Genomic DNA, 15930 nt, shown 5'->3' on the forward strand with positions numbered 1-15930 from the left:
TTGCTGTTTACTTTACATTTTTAATGACCACATATCCCATGGTACCTTGCTGCCTGCAAGCTATGATTTCTGTACTGACTCCACCGCCTAAAACTCTTCCTCCGCACTGCTGTAATTCAGAAGGCAGGCTCTGCAAAATGTGTAACACAGCTGTGCCTACTTACAGGACATAGTAAATACATGTCACAGATTCCAGGAGGTAAATATGTGGGGGATCTTAATAGAGTAAGGCCTCATTCTCACAAGGTGGATCCGCTCAGCAGAGTCCGCCAGCTCAGCAGGAGATCTCTTTGTTGTTCTCCGCTGAGCCGGCGAATGACAGGTCCCTCTCTGCTCACTGAGCAGGGAGGGGCCTGTCAGAGCGCCGCTGATTCCTATGGACTGATCGGACGAAAACACACACCATGTCCGTTTTCATTAGATCTCATCCAAATCCGCCAGGACGGGTGCAAACGTATTGCCATAGTCTGATTTTAGCAGATCAGGTCAGATGTCGGCGGACATGGTCACTGCTGACATCCATCGCTCCATAGACCTGTATGGAGCGTCCATTCAGGTCCGTCTAAAAAACTGACAGGCAGACCTGAACGGTCCGTCCGTGTGAAAAGGGCCTAAGGCCTTTAACACCAGCGGACCGATCAGGTCTGCTTGTCCATTTTTCAGGCGGACCCGATCTCACCACCTATTGTTCTCTATGGGGTGGCAGATGTCAGTGGACATGTGTCTGATGTTACCTGCCTGCATCTGGTCCGCTAAAAACTGATGGGTAGGCATACGACTGCCCCAAAGAGAACAGTGGGCTGTGTCCATGCAGAGTGAACACGGACCTGTCATCTGCCTGCTCAGCGGGGATCAGTGGCGAGACCCCCCCCCCTGCTGAGCAGGATTCCGTTTCATCTAAAAGGGGCCTAAGTGTACTAACTTCAAGATTGTTCAGATTAATATGAACAGGCTAGAAATAATTTAAATACAATGTGGAAATTAAATATAATATATTAATATTTTATATTTTGATCATAGATATGCTTTAACAGTGGCGGTGCGTCCATAAGGGCGCACGGGCGCCACCCCTCTCTCCAGCCACCCCCTCTATCACCAATAGATAGATTCATGCATTGCATGAATCTAACCATGGCCGCTGCTGCCTCCCCCTATTCAGGTGCCCAGCTCCTTTTCGGCACCTGAATTACAGCCACAGGGGGTGTTTTTGAAGCACCTGATCAGAGCCATAGGCTCTAATAGAAGAGGACGGGAGGAGACATCGAGGACATGGAGGACACCGCCCGCCGCCGTCAACCGCTGCCCCATCGAGACAGGGTAAGTGCCAAGCAGCCAGCGGTGGGGGGGACCCAGTGGAAGCATTCGATGGGCACAGTGGGAGCATTTGATGGGTACAGTGTAAGCATTTGATGGCATAGTGGCAGTATTTGATGGGTACAGTGGCAGCATTTGATGGCACAGTGGGAGAATTTGATGGCACGGTTGCAGCATTTGATGGGCACAGTGGCAGCATTTGATGGCACAGTGGCAGCATTTGATGGACACAGTGGGAGCATTTGATGGCACAGTGACAGCATTTGATGGGCACGGTTGCAGCATTTGATGGGCACAGCGGCAGCATTTGATGGGCACAGTGGCAGCATTTGATGGCACAGTGGCAGCATTTGATTGCAGTGGCAGCATTTGATGGGCACAGTGGCAGCGATTGATGGGCACAGTGGGAGAATTTGATGGCACAGCGGCAACATTTGATGGGCACAGTGGCAGCATTTGATGGCACAGTGGGAGCATTTGATGGGCACAGTGGCAGCATTTAATGGCACAGTGGGAGCATTTGATGGCACAGTGGCAGCATTTGATGGGCACAGTGGGAGCATTTGATGGGCACAGTGGCAGCATTTGATGGCAAAGTGGAAGCATTTGATGGCACAGTGGCACATTTGATGGCACAGTGGGAGCATTTGATGGCACAGTGGGAGCATTTGATGGGCACAGTGGCAGCATTTGATGGCACAGTGGGAGCATTTGATGGCACAGTGGCAGCATTTGATGGCACAGTGGCAGCATTTGATGGGCACAGTGGGAGAATTTGATGGACACAGTGGGAGAATTTGATGAGCACAGTGGCAGCATTTGATGGGCACAGTGGCAGCGCTTGATGGGCACAGTGGCAGCGCTTGATGGGCACAGTGGCTGCGTTTGATGGCACAGTGGCTGAGTTTGATGGCACAGTGGCTGCGTTTGATGGCACAGTGGCTGCGTTTGATGGCACAGTGGCTGCATTTGATGGGCACAGTGAGGCTGCAATTGATGTGTTTTTTTTTCAGAATTTTTCAGTTTGTTTGCGCCTCCCCAAAAATTTTGAGCACCAGCTGCCACTGTGCTTTAAGGGCAGGTGATGTCCTGAAGAGTAGGCTTTCATTGCAAAATAACACTGGAACAGAGAAGGGGTAATACAGCAGATGTACAGTGACAAGATGTAGCGATTCACACTTACACCTGTTACATGCATGTCAGACATTGTAGGTCAGAGGAAGTCATTTCTATGACATAGTGACAAAGTCTCTTTAAAGGAAAGGTGTTTTCCAGCTATAAATATCATTAGGCTTGCTGACAGCTGCATACAGAAATGTACGGTTACTTTTAGAAGTGTATGTGAAAAAATATACAATTGCATTCAGAAGATATATTGCTTTGTTCAGTTGTTATACATACTTATAAATAGGTAATTACTGTATGTATGTATCCACAGAGATATGGTACACTTAGACACATATCTGTTAAATTATGATGTACAAACAGAAATGGCGATGTACAAAGTGCAGTCACTATAGTGTTCAATTGACTATAGTCACATCTATCAAGGATGGTTTATGATTGTCAATGTGGATTTACAGTGGGGAATCTAATTATTTGATTCCCTGGAGATTTTGTAAGTTTGCCCATTTACAAAGAAATGAAGGGTATTTAATTGTTATCATAGGTGTATTTTAAATGATAAAGACAGAATAGCAACCAAAAATCCAGTAAAAAAATGATACAGTTGTTATAAATTAAGTTGCAGTTCAGTGAGTAAAATAAGTATTTGATCCCCTACAAACCAACAATAATTCTGGCTCCCACAGACTGGCTACAGCATGTGCTCATGTGGTACACAGATTGGTCCTGTCAATTTAAGAAGGTGCTCTTAAAGACAACTCAATATGTGTATAAAAGACACCTGTCCAGAGAATCTCTTTCTTCCATTGAAACCCACCATCATGGGCAAGACCAAAGAGCTGTCACAGGACATCAGGGACAAGATTGTAGACCTGCACAAGGCTTGGATGGGCTACAAGACCATCAGCAAGAAGCTTGGTGAGAAGGAGACAAATGTTGGAGCGATTATTCGCAAACGGAAGAAATATAAAATAACCATCAATCCTCCTCGGTCTGGAGCTTCATGCAAGATTTCGCCGCATGGGGTAAGGGTAATCATGAGAAAAGTGAGGGATTAGTCAGCCCAGAACTACATGGGAGGAGCTTGTGAATGATTTCAAGGCAGTTGGGACCACAGTCACCAAACAAACCACTGGTAACAATACGCCTGCAGTGCCCCCAAGGTCCTCCTCCTCAAGAAGGCACATATACAGGCCTATCTGAAGTTTGCTAATGAAAATCTAAATGATTCAGAGAAGGATTGGGAGAAAGTGCTGTGGTCAGATGAGACCAAAATTGAGCTCTTTGGCATTAACTCAATTTGTTTGGAGGAAGAAAAATGCTGACTTTGATCCTAAGAACACCATCCCTACAGTCAAGCACAGAGATGGAAACTTGATGCTTTGGGGCTGTTTCTCTGCTAAAGTTATAGGCCAACTTTGCCACATTGAGGGGCCAATGGACGGGGCCATATATTATAAAATCTTGGATGAGAACCTTCTTTCCTCAGCTAGAACACTGAAGATGGGTCGTGGATGGGTCTTCCAGCATGACAATGACCCAAAACATACCACCAAGGCAAAAAAGGAGTGGGTTGAGAAGAAGCACATTAAGGTCATGGAGTGGCCTAGCCAGTCTCCAGACATTAATCCTATAGAAAATTTATGGAGAGAGCTGAAACTTTGAGTTGCCAAGCGACAGCCAAGAAACCTTAAGGATTTAGAGAAGTTCTCTAAGGAAGAGTTGACCAAAATCCCTCCTGAGATGTGTGCAAACCTGGTAACCAACTACAAATACAACTAGATTTATAACATTTGTATCATGTGTTTTTTTCTAGATTTTTGGTTGACTTTCTGTCTCTATCATTTAAAATACACCTATGATAAGTAATTATAGACCCTTCATTTCTTTGCAAGTGGGCAAACTTACAAAATCTGCAGGGGATCAAACAATTATTTTCCCCACAGTAAACACTTGCTCATTTGTATGCCTTACATATACAGTGCATCCAGTAAGTATTCACAACACTTCACTTTTTCCACATTTTGTTACAGCTTTATTCCACAATTGATTAAATTCATTGTTTTCCTCAAAATTCTACAAACAATGCCCCATAATGACAACATGAAAGAAGTTTATTTGAAATCTTTGCAAATTTATTAAAAATAAAAAATGAAATAATCACATGTACATAAGTATTCACAGCCTTTGTCATGACACTCAAAATTGAGCTCAGGTGCATCCTGTTTCCATTGATCATCCTTGAGCTGTTTTTACAATTGGAGTCCACCTGTGGTAAATTCAGTTGGTCCCATAGTTAACAGTGCATGTCAGAGCACAAACTAAGCCAAAAAAGTCCAAGGAATTGACTGTAGACCTCCGAGACAGGATTGTATTGAGACACAGATCTGGGGAAGGGTACAGAAAAATTTCTGCAGCATTGAGGGTCCCAATGCGTACAGTAACCTCCGTTATCTGTACAGCTGTGCTCATAAGTTTACATACCCTTGCAGAATTCATGATTTCTTGCCCATTTTTCTGAGAATATGAATGATAACACAAAAACTTTTTTCACTCATGGTTAGTGTTTGGCTAAAGCCATTTATTATCAATCAACTGTGTTTACCCTTTTAAAATCATAATGAGAACAGAAACTACCCAAATGATCCCGATTAAAAGTTTACATAACCCAGTTCTAAATACCGTGTATTGCCCCCTTTAACATCAATGACAGTTTTTGTGGTATTTGTGGATGAGGGTCTTTATCTTCTCAGATGGTAAAGCTGCCCATTCCTATTGGCAAAAAGCCTCCAGTTCCTGTAAATTCTTGGGTTGTCTTGTAAGAACTGCACGTTTGAGATCTCCCCAGAGTGGCTCAATGATATTGAGGTCAGGAGACTAAGATGGCCACTCCAGAACCTTCACTTTATTCTGCTGTAGCCAATGACAGGTCAACTTGGCCTTGTGTTTTGGATCATTGTCATGTTGGAATGTGCAAGTACGTCCCATGCGCAGCTTCCTGGCTGATGAATGCAAATGTTCCTCCAGTATTTTTTGATAACATACATCATTCAGCTTGCCATCAGTTTTGACCAAATTCCCTGTGCCTTTGTAGCTCACACATCCCCAAAACATCAACGATCCACCTCTGTGTTTCACAATAGGAATGATGTACCATTCATCATAGGCCTTGTTGACTCCTCTCCAAATGAAGCGTTTATGGTTGTGGCCAAAAAGCTCAATTTGGTCTCATCACTCCAAATGACTTTGCTGTTTGGCTTTTGTAAGCGGGATACTTTGTGGCATTTGCGTAGTAATGGATTTCTTCTGGTGACTCGACCATACAGCCCATCTTTCTTCAAGTGCCTCGTTTTTGTGCATCTTGAAACCCCACATGTTTTCCTAGAGTCCTGTATTTCATCTGAAGTTATTTGTGGGTTTTTCTTTGCATCCCGAACAATTTTCCTGGCAGTTGTGGCTGAAATTTTATTTGGTCTACCTGACCGTGGTTTGGTTTCAACAGAACCCCTCATTTTCCACTTCTTGATTAGAGTTTGAACACTGCTGATTGGCATTCTCAATTCCTTGGATATCTTTTTATATCCCTTTCTTGTTTTATAAAGTTCAACTACCTTTTCCTGCAGATCCTTTGACAATTCTTTTGCTTTCCCCATGACTCAGAATCCAGAAACGTCAGTGCAGCACTGGATGAAAGATGCAAGGCTCTGTCAGAAGTACATAAACTCATTGATCTTTTATACACACACACACTAATTACAAGAAAATAGATCACAGGTGAGTATGGTTACCTTTAATAGCCATTCAAACCCCTTTGTGTCAACTTGTGTGCATGTTATTAGGCCAAAATCACCAGGGTATGTAAACCTTTGATCAGGGTCATGTGGGTAGTTTCTGTTCTCATTATGATTTAAAAAGAGTAAACACAGTTGATTGATAATAAATGGCTTCAGCCAAACACTAACCATGAGTGAAAGAAAAGTTTTTGTGTTATCATTCATATTCTCTGAAAAATGGCCAAGAAATCATAAATTCTGCCAGGGTATGTAAACTTATGAGCACAACTGTAAATGGAAGAAGTTTGGAACCACCAGGACTCTTCCTGAAGCGGCCATCTGGCCAAACTGAGCGATTTGGGGAGAAGAGCCTTAGTCAGGGAGGTGACCAAGGACCTGATGGTCACTCTGACAGAGCTCCAGCATTACTCTGTGGAGAGAGGAGAACCTTCCAGAAGAACAACCATCTCTGCAACACTTCACCAATCAGGCCTGTATGGTAGAGTGAACAGACGAAAGGCACTCCTCAGTAAAAGGCAAATGACAACACACCAGGAGTTTGCCAAAAGGCACCTGAAGGACTGTCAGACCATGAGAAACAAAATTCTCTCTTCTGATGAAACAAAGATTGTACTCTTTGACCTGAATGCCAAGCGTCATGTCTGGAGGAAACCAGGCACCACTCATCACCTGGCCACTACCATCCCTACAGTGAAGCATGGTAGTGGCAGTGTCATGCTCTGGGGATTATTTTCAGTGTCAGGATTTGGCAGACTAGTCAGGATCGAGGGAAAGATAAATGCAGCAATGTACAGAGACATCCTTGATGAAAACCTGCTCCAGAGCGTTCTGGACCTCAGACTGGGGCGAAGGTTCATATTCCAACAGGACAACGACTCTAAGCACACATCCAAGATAACAAAGGAGTGGCTATGGGGCAACTCTGTGAATGTCCTTGAGTGGCCCAGCCAGAGCCCAGACATGAAGATTTTGTGGAAATTTCAGAGACCTGGCTCAACAGTTCTCACGATTGGCTGGCAACCATTCAAGGGTATTCCCTTTATCGCAGGGATAGAGAGGGAAAAAAGGGGGAGGGGTATGCCTATAAATCAAGAATAATGTACAAGTGAATGTGAGAGATTACATCAATAAGGGATCTAGGGAGGAGGTGGAATCCTTATGGATAGAGCTCCAAAGGGATGAAGCTAAGGGGAAAATAATACTGGAAGTATGCTATAGGCCCCCTAACCTGAGAGAGGAGGGAGAGACGGACCTCCTATCACAATTTGGATTAGCAGCAAGAATGGGAAGTGTCATCATTATGGGGGATTTTAATTATCCAGACATAGACTGGGCGGAGGGAATCATGCATTCGTCTAAGGCTTGCCAGTTCCTAAATGTCTTGCAGGACAATTCATGGGTCAGATGGTAGACGCACCAACTAGAAACAAGGCGTTACTAGATCTACTGATTACCAACAATACAGGCCTGATCACGGATGTGGAAATACGGGGCAATTTAGGAAATAGCGATCACAGGTCAATTGGCTTCAGTATAAATCACACAATTAGGAAACACAAGGGGAACACAAAGACACTGAATTTCAAAAGAGCCAACTTCCCTAAACTACGAACCTTGCTAGAAGATATAATTTGGGATAAAATCCTAGAAACAAAGAACACGAAGGAGAGATGGGTTTGCTTTAAGAGCATATTAAATAAGTACATTAGCCAGTGCATCCCATTGGGAAATAAATAAAAAAGAGTGAACAAAAGTCCTGGATGGCTTAACTCTAATGTAAAAATGCATATAAAGCAAAGTAGAAGGCCTTCAAAAAATACAAGGCTGAGGGATCATCATCAGCATTCAGACTTAAAGAATGCAACAACAAATGTAAGGGTTCAATTAGGGAGGCTAAGATAAAACATGAAAGACACATAGCGGAGGAGAGCAAAAAAAATCCCAAGAAATTCTTTAAGTATATAAACAGTAAAAAAGAAGGACAGACCATATTGGCCTCATAAAGAATGAGGAAGGACACCTGGTTACAAAGGATGGGGAGATGCCGAAGGTATTGAATTTATTCTTCTCAGTCTTCACGAGGGAATAGGGCGGCTTCAGTAACCAAAACTGCAGTGTTTGTCCTCATGACACATCACAGGAAGCACCCTCATGGCTAACAGAGGACAGCATTAAAAATAGACTTGGGAAACTTAACATTAATAAATCACCGGGACCAGATGGCTTGCACCCGAGGGTACTTAGGGAACTCAGTCAAGTAATTGCCAGACCATTGTTCCTAATTTTTACTGACAGTTTACTGACTAGAATGGTACCAGCTGATTGGAGAAAAGCCAATGTAGCACCTATATTTAAAAAAGGGCCAAAATACATCCCTGGGAATTATAGACCAGTTAGCCTAACATCAATAGTATGCAAGCTCTTGGAGGGGATGATAAGGGACTATATACAAGAGTTTAGTAATGAAAACAGTATCATTAGCAGTAATCAGCATGGATTCATGAAGAATCGTTCTTGTCAAACCAATCTATTAATCTTCTATGAAGAGGTGAGCTGCCATCTAGATAAAGGAAAGCCCGTAGACATGGTGTATCTGAATTTTGCAAAAGCATTTGATGCAGTTCCCCATTAACAATTACTGTACAAAGTAAGGTCCGTTGGCATGGACCATAGGGTGAGTACATGGATTGAAAACTGGCTACAAGGGCGAGTTCAGAGGGTGGTGATAAAGTCAGGGGTGGGAAGTGGGGTCCCCCAGGGTTCTGTGCTGGGACCAATCCTGTTTAATTTGTTCATAAACGACCTGGAGGATGGGGTAAACAGCTCAATCTCTGTATTTGCAGATGACACTAAGCTAAGCAGGGTAATAACTTCTCCGCAGGATATGGAAACCTTGCAAGAAGATCTGAACAAATTAATGGGGTCGGCAACTACATGGCAAAAGAGGTTTGATGTAGAAAAATGTAAAATAATGCATTTGGGTGGCAAAAATATGAATGCATTCTACTCACTAGGGGGTGAACCTCTGGGGGAATCTAGGATGGAAAGGGACCTGAGGGTCCTAGTAGATGACAGGCTCAGCAATGACATGCAATGCCAAGCTGCTGCTAACAAAGCAAACAGAATATTGGCATGCATTAAAAAGGGGATTAACTCCAGGGATAAAGTGATAATTCTCCCAATCTACAAGACTCTGGTCCAGCCTCACCTGGAGAATGCCGTCCATTTCTGGGCACCAGTCCTCAGGAAGGATGTACTGGAAATGGAGCGAGTACAAAGAAGGGCAACAAAGCTAATAAAGGGTCTGGAGGATATTAGTTATGAAGAAAGGTTGCAAGCACTGAACTTATTTTCTCTGGAGAAGAGACGCTTGAGAGGGGATATGATTTCAATTTACAAATACTATACTGGTGACCCCACAATAGGGATAAAACTTTTTTGCAGGAGGGAGTTTTTATAAGACACGTGGTCACTTACTAAAATTAGAAGAAAAGAGGTTTAACCTTAAACTGCGTAGAGGGTTCTTTACTGTAAGAGTTGCAAGGATGTGGAATTCCCTTCCACAGGCAGTGGTCTCAGCGGGGGCATCAACAATTTCAAGAAACTATTAGATAAGCACCTGAACGACTGCAACATACAGGGATATACAATGTAATACTGACATATAATCACACACATGTTGGACTTGATGGAGTTACTGGATGGTAACTATGTAACCCGATTATATATCTCTGGAGAGATCTGAAAATGGCTGTGCACCGATGCTCCGCATCCAACCTGGAGCATGAGAGGTCCTGCAAAAACGAATCAGAGAAACTGCCCAAAAATAGGTGTGCCAAGCTTGTAGCATCATACTCAAAAATACTTGTGGCTGTAATTGGTGCCAAAGGAGTTTTTTATTTTCAATAAATGTGCAGGTTTATTAATGCAATAGCATAGTTAACATTTCTTGCAAGAAGTTCCCTTTTTCTGCCACAAGATGAAGCTTTGTGGAATCTGACTCAGTACCAGTTAAGAGCATTGCACTTTGCGAATTGTGGTCCCAGGAAGAAGGAACTCCATTATTAATCAGGTGCCGGAAACATCAAAATCCAGTATGCCTTAAAGTGTTACTAAACCCACAACAGTAAAATCTGTCTGTATGTGCAGAATAGCATGCTTGTTATACTCACTGTGGGACTTAAGGGGTTAATCCTCTGCATTTTTGTCAAAAGGCTCTTTGATCATGTATGCACAGATCCTCCCCCTCCTGCAGGGTCTCTCTTGGCAAGGCCAGATAAGACACAGTGAGGGTAGTACTACTGCACATGCTCAGTTTGATCTTTATTGCTGGAGAGAGCATTTCCTTGTTGATCAGAGCTAGCCAGGTCAAATGATATTGACATCACACATATGGGCGTTTATACAGATCCTAAATGACAGCCCAGTCCCTCCCTCCTCCTCCATGCCCAGTAACTAAAAAAGAACACAGTGGGTGGGATGTCACATCTTGATTGATGGATGATCCGCCTCCCATAACAGCATGAGGATACAGGCTATAGTGGAAATCTCCTCCTACCTGAACAGTCAGCACTCGGGCAGACCCTGCAGTTTATGATGTGACCGTGGTATACAGATAAGCCAAAAATGTATATAGTGGCAGTATTTTAATATAAAAAGATTTATAAGCTGTGAGCGGGAACGGGTAGATGAACTATTTTCATATTACTGGCTGGGTTTAGTAACACTTTAAGTCAGGAGGGGTCATGTAAATTAGAAAGTCCCGGAAAACACAAGGCAGTGTGGGAAAGAGAGACTGGCATGTGCAGAAGTAAATATCCTGTCTGGGAGAGAGACAGGAAGGAAGATACAGGGAAAGACTGTGCATTACAGATGAGACAGTGTCTGCCAGTTCCCGAGAACTGAGAAAGCTGCTTCAATCTGCTAAGTCCACTTTGTGTCTGCGTCGCTGTCCGCCAGAGCAAGGGATCATCCTGAGACCTGCTGATTTCTGCTGTGAAGCTGTCGAGCCTAGCTTAAGGTTGCTGCTTCATCCCAGAGGTACTGTTGTCTGATTGCTGCAGAAGTCCACCTAGAATCATTCTCATCTTAAAGGGGTCCCCTGTTAATCACAGAAGGAGACCTGCTACTACAAACACTGTGTAGTTGGCGAGTGAGATATTAACTCTTTGTGACATATTGACTGACTCTTTAGTGAAAGCCATATTGCACTAGCTGGCTTAAAGGCACCAGCAATTATACATTGACTTTCTGCAACAGTCCTGCTGCTTAGAACTGTACCCTGAACATCTGTGATATGTCTAATATTATATCTCTGATAATCAGGGCTTTTTTTCAGCAGGAACGCAGTTCCGGCACCTCCAGCACTGACTGTATGTAATGGTAAGGGGTGCTGGGGTGTGCTGCAGGGTCTATTGATGCTGGCTGCTGAGGGATCTATTCTACCTGGAGGGGATCTATTTTTGCAGGGGGGGCTATTCTTACTGGTGGGAGACCTATTGTTGCCGGGAGGGGGTCTTATATCACTGAGGGGTCAGTTATGGCTGGGAGAGATCTGCTGTTGAGGGAGGGGACTATTGTTGCTGGCTGCTGGAGAGTATATTGATGCTGGCTGTGAGGATCTCAGTTGTTGCTGCAGGGGGATTTTGTTTTGGGTGGCCCATTGTTAATGGGGGATCTATTGTTGCTAGAGGGGGCTTTATTGTTACTGGCTACAGGGGATCTATTTTACTTCTTTTCTTGTTATCATTAACAAATTCCATACAAATTACTTATCACCACAAAATGATACTTGGTTCTGTATTCTCTAAAAGGGCAGTAATGGGAGGTAGGTAGAGGGTGCTCGGAGGTGGGTAGAGGCGGAGAAAAGGGGTGACTCAGAAAGGGGGAGTTCCTGCACCTATTCTCTGAGAAAAAAAGCCCTGCTGATAATTAACCCCTTCTGGACACTTCTCCACTCAGTGCCCTTAGAAAATTAGTGTTCTGCAAACTGTTTCCTTGTTGCAAAAACTATTACTCCTAGGGCACTAATGTCTTTGAGAGCTCCTATGTAGAAACATAGATTGTTGCCTCTGCTTTGTTTTCTTTTCCCTTATTACCAGTTGATAAGTATTTTGTACGATAGTGGTCTAGCTTTCTTCTACCACATTTTACTCTCATATACTTCGGTAGTTTATCTGTTGAAATATATTTATGCTGTCCAGACGTCCTACTGTATGTGTTGTCCCGATTTTACCCTTTGTTGATGTGTAGTATTACCACTTTCACTGATGTCTGTATTGTTCCTCTGTGCTTTTCTTATACTCAATAAAAATGTATTGATGAGCTCCAACGTAGCCGGCCGAAGACCTACTTTAAGGGCTGTGTCAGAGTACCTGTTATATTGCATAGTCAAACGTTTATGATTACTTTGCAATCATTGAATTATAGCCTAGGCCTAGCCTCCTCACCATAAGTGACTTTAGACAACTTAGCCAATTATTTTCTTGATACCTATTTTACCATCACCTTAAGCTTTTCATCTTCAGTTGGGAAAGCTACAGTTTATGCTGACCTTACCAGAACTTGAGGTGGCACTCCTACTATATTGTTTGATATTTGAAACTGTATGTGTCAAAAAGTATTCCACATTATACCCTGTTCTATTTTCATTATATTTTGTCTTTACACTCCAAAGTCTCATTTCTGAGTGACCCTAAGGTACTAACCAAAAGCTATCAGTCTTTGTCTATTGACATGTATACCTAAAGTGTCAGATGTGCAAAGGTCTTTGTAGAAGTCAAGGTAAGTACAGGGGACCCGATACAACCAGCGGCTCCTGCGGGGGTAGCACTACACATATTTTTATACACAAAAGAAATATCATATAATATACTGCTTAGTTGCCAAATCCATGATTAAATGTACACCCATGGAAAGGAAAAAGGAAAAAATTAAAGGACTTTACTGGCAATGAAAGGGAACACACCTAATTCAGGAAATATATTTTATTATAACCAGTTTAAATCAGATGTACATGAGGCTGAAGTTAAGTTAAAAACAATACACACATTGCTTTCTAGTGAATATGACTGCTGGCTCACTGACACCACTAACATTTTGCTGAAAATATATAGTTGTATGGTGTGGTCGTGAGTCAACACGTTTCTCCTATTTCGCTTCCTCGGGACGTATGAGAATTTAGCAGTGATCACTGGACATGTAAAGAAAACAGAAAACACATATAGCATATAGATATAATACACAAATCAATGATAACTATATATAAATTGTATCCCATATAGAAGCAAAGCACCTTGTTCTTGTGTGTATAAGTAACATGGGGGCTCCCCTGGGGCAGGCACCAGAGCAAAAGAGAGGCCAGACGGATGGCAGAAGGCAAAAAACTGTCCTGATAACATGATAGCACCATATTAGGAAAATTCCTGAACAAATAGGTCACATATAACATGCCTAAAGACCTCACTTATATCACCATAGAATATTGCATTTCATGCTGCTCCAATGTCGCTCTTTCCCAAAAAAATGTATAGGAATCACGATGGGTCAATCTGCAAATAGCTTCTAGAGTGTAACAAGAGGTACGCTTTGACTTTGATTATACACAGATGTGCACTGGTCCTTTGGCAGTGAATGCCCTGTTACAATGTTTGTTTTATCAGTTACACATTCCATTTGCCTTTTGCTTTGTGTGGGTAACATTTTTAGTTGTAAATAAATCAAAGTAAATTATTAATACTCTTGCTAAAGATATCTCTGTAGTTCAGGGGTAGATAACCTTGGAGATGTGGAGTTTTACCTGAACAACATGGAAAAGATCAAAGAGCACCAGACTGCAGCGTGCTTTTTTAAATAAGATAACCTAGCAAGGCCCTATTAAAAATTAGGGAAGGTTTGAAAAGGTCAGAGGACTTCAGTAAGAAATGGAGAGTTCAGAGGTCAGTAGTATGTAGTACAAAGTTCAGAAGTTAGTAGCAATAAAAGCCCACTCCACTTTGTATTTGTTCTGTGTTTTATTGAACTATATAAGGTTATTATTGTTTTGTGGTATGTTGACATCTAGTGGTGGATTTGGGCTACTACAACTTGCTTACCTTGTGATTTGGCCTCTCTCTCTCTGTCGTCCCCTCCTGTTTGGTGCTAATTAGTTCAGTTCTAGCTAGACCCTCCCTGTTTCCTCCATGTTTCTTCAGTCGGTGCTATTAGTTTGCAGAAACAGGACTTAATTAAGTCCTTGTCTTCTTAAAACTTCAAAAAACTAAAAAAAAAAAAACACTCAATGGACTGCAATCTGTGTCTTTTTGACAAGTTTAGCTGCCTGTGGATAGTTCCAAGTCAGCAGGTGACCATACTGTCTGGACAGACTGGGTCTGAGGAGGTATATCAATGCATAAAGCAGTACCTTTATGTTAAAATTCATAATGTTGTCTTGTTTTTTTGACTGTCATTTGCACATGCTTGCAACATTGTAAATAGTGTTAAAACATAAACATTTCACAGTCTTACACTGTTTATTGACTAATTTAAACTAAAAATACATCAGTGCTACTATTCTCTAAATGATAACCCACAGGCCATTTTTTACTGTAAAAAGTGGCATACAACATGTAAGTACACCAGTGTATTTATTCTGTTTTTAGTTTAAAAAAAATCATAAAGAACTAATGCTGTCCAAATTAGTGCCAAAACAGGTGAAATTAGTAAAACTCCTTTTGGAAATCAGGTACAACCACTTTTGTTGAACTAAAATTGCAAACTATCTGCATTGGATAGGGAATATGGACTTTTTTGTCACACAGTACACCAATATAAAAAAAATGAATTTTTTACAAAAATACTAATTAAAAACATAAAACAAATATAAAAAAAACAAATGGTGCACTCCAAAGTCACATGGGAGGCAATTTCTCTAAAGAGATTCAGATATTCAGTTATCTCAAAATCCCAAATCACAGATGCCAGTGTGACGGTACATAGAGAAACATCATCTCCAGATAAAGTAAAATCCTCTACATGTTTCACGGTCCCAAGCTGCTTCTTCAGGAGACAGAAGGGAGCATCCAATATTTTCATAAATAACAGATTACATACAAAACAGTTACACAACATAATAATTTGGGCATAGGACAGGGGACAAAAGGCTAACCCACAGTAGAGAGGTATGTGTAGTACGGGTCTATATTCATAATTGACTTACAAAGAACTTGGTACTAGTTGTGAATTTATTAACTATGATAGTTGAGAGATAATAATTTCTGTCTGTATATTTGCAAACTAGCTATGGCTCTGCACACAGTGGGGAAAATAATTATTTGATCCACTGATTTTGTAAGTTTGCCCACTTAAAAAGAAATTAAGGGGTCTATAATTGTTATCATAGGTGTATTTTAAATGTTATAGACAGATTATCAACCAAAAATCGAGAAAAAACACATGATACAAATATTCTAAATTAGGTTGCAGTTCAGTAAGTAAAATAAGTATTTGATCCCCTACCAACCAACTATAATTTTGGTCCCCACAGACTGGTTACAGCATGTGCTCATGTGGTACACAGATTAGTCCTGTCAATTTAAGAAGGTGCTCCTAACGACAACTCGTTATGTATATAAAAGACACCTGTCCACAGAACCTCTTTCTTCCATTCAAATGTCACCATCATGGGCAAGACCAAAGAGATGTCAAAGGACATCAGGGA

This window comes from Aquarana catesbeiana, linkage group LG08 (genome assembly GCF_042186555.1).
Source record: "Aquarana catesbeiana isolate 2022-GZ linkage group LG08, ASM4218655v1, whole genome shotgun sequence".
NCBI classification, from domain to species: Eukaryota; Metazoa; Chordata; class Amphibia; order Anura; family Ranidae; genus Aquarana; species Aquarana catesbeiana.